The sequence below is a fragment of the Cryptomeria japonica genome, chromosome 10 (genome assembly GCF_030272615.1).
Source record: "Cryptomeria japonica chromosome 10, Sugi_1.0, whole genome shotgun sequence".
NCBI classification, from domain to species: domain Eukaryota; kingdom Viridiplantae; phylum Streptophyta; class Pinopsida; order Cupressales; family Cupressaceae; genus Cryptomeria; species Cryptomeria japonica.
In genome coordinates, this window is record NC_081414.1 from 107,461,138 (window position 1) to 107,466,534 (window position 5,397).

A 5,397-nucleotide genomic window follows, 5' to 3' on the forward strand; every position below is an offset into this window, starting at 1 on the left:
TCTAACATCCATCCACAAAGATCTATCTTTTCATTTTCCCTCATGATCTTATGTGTGACATAAATGCAAGAGCTAGAAACAAAATTGAGATGATTGGATTGAGTTACCTTGTATCCAACTATCATGCTTCCAAATCAGATGTCTCTATCCATGATGGTGCTGAGCCTCATCGATCGTTGGTCCGAAGTTGCATCGGTGAGTTTGTGAACCTGATCATTTGAAATATTTTTCTCTAGATGTTGACCAATTTGCAACAAACTGGTGATGGGCCTAATGGCCTCCTTTGTGATCTTATAAGGTTTGTCCAACCAAATGAATTCTTGATGAGCTCTCCTCAATACATATTTGGTGATCTCATCTTCAAATTCAAGGATATCAAGAATGCTAGTAAACCCTAGATCCTCAAAGTGCTTATACTCAGACTTGATCTTTCCAGAGTCTCCCATCAACTCACTCATATACATGCTCTTGATGTTACTAGTACGTAGATCCTCAATGTGGTAGTGAATGTATGCTCTGACATCTTCCACATAAACAACTCCTTCTGAAACATGGGAAAATGTGCCAACCGAATCATCCAAGATGGAAATTTGTGGGCATTGCTTGAAAATCGGCCTAGGACAATCCTTAACCTCAATAATAGTAGGATTTCCAATGAAAGTAGGTGCAGAGGATGATCCTACTTCCATGATGAAAGATGATTTCGATAAGTACCTGAGAAATGATTGCCAGTGAAACTCTAGATAACTCTTTTGATTGCTAGTGAAATCACTGAAGAAGATATTTGATTGCATTTAATCACCTTAGACTCACTGTGAATCACTCTTAATCACTCTGAATGCAAGGTTATCAAAAATTAAGTGGATTCAACATTTTAACCTTCAAGAAACCCTAATCTGTCATTGATATGAATGACTTCTGGTGGAACATATGAGATCTTGGTCAAACATCTCCATACCGGATAAAGTTTTCCAATGTCTACAACATGTTCTAGAACCTCTTCTTGGGGATTAAGCATTATTTTCATGAATTTTTCCTACCCCTAAGGCATCTGCCTCAATTACCGGATGAGCTTCCTTCTGGTGTAGGAGCAACCTCCTCTTTTGGTTGAGTAACCAAAGAATTCCTATCTGTTGATTGATCATTTGACTTCTTGGCCTATTTATTAATATGATCTTATTGGATTTTATTGACCTTTTCTTTCCCTTTATCATTTGATCCATAATTGCTAATCGGTGGATTTTTTCTTCTATAGAATTTAGCTATGTGTCTAGTCTTGTTGCATGCATAGAATGTAGCATTGTTCTTTTGAATTTATTTGCTATAACCAGTATAATTTCTTGACCTGCATTGATTAGCCATATGTCCAAATTTTCCACATGCATAGCATTTAACATTTATTCTGCAATCTTTTGTCTTATGACCATACTTATTGTATTTAGAACATTGACGAGGAGTATAATTATAGTTTTGACTTGTTCTATTTCTACATTGCCTAGCCATGTGACCAAATTTATTACAAACAAATCATCTACCATTAAATTTGTAAACATTAAGATGCCTTACCGGTGCCTTCTTATTTTGATCTTCATTTACAGTACCGAAGATTTGACCTTGTTCAAATCCAAGTCCACTAGAATCTCCATTCCGTCTTTGGCTTTCAATAATTCATCAAGTTGTGCTAAACTAACCTTGAATTTTTCCTTGTACTCACTCACAATAGCAGGTTATCTCTCAGAATTTTATTCATTGTTTTGGGACCACACTAATTCTGTTCTCAACATATCATTTTCTTGAACCAACCAAATGCATTCTTTAGATTTGTCTTTCAAAGATCTCCCAAGGTTTTCTTCCTTCATTTCTCCTTTGACATCCTCATAGTTAGGGCTTTCATTTCATTCCTCATGACCATATTCTCCTGACTCAGCTTCTGACATCATTCATTAAAGACATATTTCTCTTCATTATCCTAATTTTGTAGAAGTTCCTTCCTCCTAGCTTGAACAAATGGCAACCTCTCTTGTAGGATAAGAATTAATTCCTTGGTCGAATTCAATTCATCTTGTAACTTCAATTTCTTCATCCTTTTAGCATCATAATCTTCAAGTGCTACCTCAAGTTGCCTCTCCATACTCGTATCCATGGATTTCGAATTTAGGATCTCCCTCAAGCTGTTAAACTTCCTCAGAGACACAAGGCTCTGATACCAATTGTTGGAATCCAAGAACACTGAGAGGGAAGGTGAATCAGTGTTCTACCAGAATGTTGAATTTTAATCTTATTATAACATGCATTCACCAACCGGTAAACCAGTACATATATAATCGAAAGAAGTAAAGAAATCAAAAAGCCAATCACACAAATGAATATCATAACACAAAGAATTATACTTGGAAAATCTCAAAGAGGAAAAACCATGGTGGGATTTATGACCCACAATATCAATCCACTGGCTATATGAAAAGATATTACATAATATGGGGGCCTGCACATGTAGGAAGGCTTAGAGCCTAGAGCACACTGCTCATCACAAAGGATTCTCACTAACTACAGTCGCTTTGGATAATAAAACATAAGATGAACTCATTTAATGCATTTGCTATGCCTAATTGAGTTTCAGTTCAAGCTCTAAGTGATCCGGTTCGAAAACCCTAAACCCTTACTGATGGAGAAGGATCTCCTACTCTAGACCTCTCAAGGGTTTAGTCACTCAAGGAGACACACACAAGAGGATCCTTCTACATGATAGGTGAAACACACTCTCCCTTCCAACTCCCATTGATCATGATTGATCATCTCATCTATTGCCTAAGGCTGCACTCTTAAGGTTTTGATAACCTACTCAATCCCTTGGACCCAACTCTAGGATCAACACTTGGCTCCTAAGCCTCCTCAATACCCTAACACCAAGGTATACTCTTTCCACATTTAATTTGAAAACATTACAACCCCCTAAACTTCAAACTAGGTTCATAAAACAAAAATGCTCAACACTTTCATTAAATAAAACCAAAGTTACCTTCTTGTTGTCCTCTTAGATATACCTATACACAGAGGTATATAACTTTTGAATAGGCTCAATAATCCTCAATCTCTCCAGTGGGATTCTGAATAACTTTATTTAGAACAACATATTAAGACTTTAGACAAATCCAACGGTTCAAATCCAACATATTGCCCCTGCATCGGGCCACATTTTTTGTGACTGTCATTTTGTCACACTATGATAGTCTGTTACTATATTTGGAAGTGTAGCGTCCTAAAATTGTGACACTTGCAATTTTGACTGCATTTGGGTCTTCACGATGGCGGTGCAATGTTGAACCTGAATGGAGACCCCGAAACCTGTTTGCGATATCAAAAACTACATCTTTTTGCACCTTGGCCTGATTCTTCCTTGCAACCTGCTATCCTGGGAGGTGGGACCATGGCGCCCAATGCCCTGGTCCCTGGCCCTATTTTGGGCCCAGTCTCTTGTTGGGCATTGGGTCTTTAAGTTTGCAATTCAGAAAATAATGCTTCTAGGTCGGCCTAAGGTCAGAAAAATTAGTCTCCTAATCCTAATTGACAAGTATATAAACTACATTTCCCCTCTTAGAAAAGGTGGTAGAAAAAAAGGAGGAAAAACATATGTGAGCAAGAGGCGGAAGCGATAGACAAACATTCAAACATTCAAACATTCAAGCATTCAAGCATTCCTTCAAGCAATTGAGTATTCTAAGTCTCCATTCAAGGCTAAGTGTTGCATTCAAGACAAGGATTCAACCATTGAAGAGGAGATTTACCTTACAACATACAACATACAACATCATTACACCTTCGCATGTAAGAATACAAACATTCTTACAACAAGGTATCAGTACTTGTTTACATTACAAACATTTACATTTACAGCATTCTCATTTCTTGGTTAATTCCAAAACCAGGGTTTGACCTAAAGGCAAACCCCTAATCCCTAACCCCACAATCATCCTCTCTTTTCTATGTGTAGGTTGTAGGTATGCAGCTGTAATTGAAGATTTGGAATCCTTGTGTAGAGACAAACAGATCCCCCTTCATTTCATGGAATTTTCGGAGGACCGTGTGCACTCCAGGAACCATCGTCCTATCAACTTTCACTCAAATTTGTAGAACAGCATCGTCTCGACATTTTACTGCTAATTTCAGGTCCGTAGCTTCATCCTGTGTCTCTATCTCCGTTTACAAGCAAATCTTTCCTACTTCACATGTACTCCTAGTTCAATCCTTCTATCTACATTCTTTACAAAAGAGGGTATCCTTGATGTCTCAACTCTTGAAACTCATTTAGAATCTAGTCTTGCATTGTGTGGGATTGGATCTTGTGGGTTTCAACCCCTCTTTTAAATGTAAAGTCCCTCCTAAGTGAAAATCGTCAACCCTAGTGACCACCTTTCTCTCTCCTTGGAGTGGGGGAACACCTAGGGTTCGATTTTCCGCTTTACATTTTGGTGAACCTGATGTGAACATCCTAATTCTAATTATTTATGGTTAGATCTGAAAAAATTTGCTTCCTTAATTACATTTCCATGTTTGATCTTTTGCAAATTTTAGAGGTCAATTGCATAAAAACCCTAAATTTTCTTTTTAGTAATTGAACTTGTGAAATGTTTAATTGTTAATGCTTGTTTCAGATCTACACTTCTATTGCAAATTGTCAATTCATATTTGTGCTTTAATTCTAAAAATTAAGTGGTTAAGTGTCAAAACCCTAATTTTTAAAGCCCTCTTGATTCAACCTTTGACTGAGGATTTCACTGATCAAAACACCTCCAAATCGGCTGTAACTTTGGATTCCGCAACAAAATCATAATATCTCTCATCCCTAAAAATTTTGAAAAAAGTTGTGAGGATCGTGTGCACCCTGAGCACCATTGTCCCCGACATTTTTTTTGAAATTTCGGGAGCTAGATCTTACTGTATTTTTCTGCTAAAATCCAGAATTTTGGCTGATTTCATCAATTCTAACACTTTCAAAATTAAAGTCAAAGTTGGTCTAGTGATTGCTTGGATTAAGGCTTATAATCATTCAAAAATTGTTAAAATTAAAATTCATATCAAAATTGTATTTCTTACTATCCTAAATCTGAAAAGTGTGTTGGCATTTATTCGAAATTTCAGTGCTTTATTCAAATTTTTGTAGTTTGTGACTTTTGAAATTAAATGTTTAATTGCAACAACCTTGATTTCCACTTTCAAAATTGAATTTTGCGTGAAATTGAGTCAACTTTTAAATTTCAAAACCTGCATTGCTTTTAGTATTCCCTCTAAAATCATAAAATTCAAAATTTTAGTTTCCCTCTCTTTTTCAAAATTCAAAATTTGCATTTTTCAACAATCTTGGTAGGGTTCAATTTTGAGATTGCAACTTTAATTTGG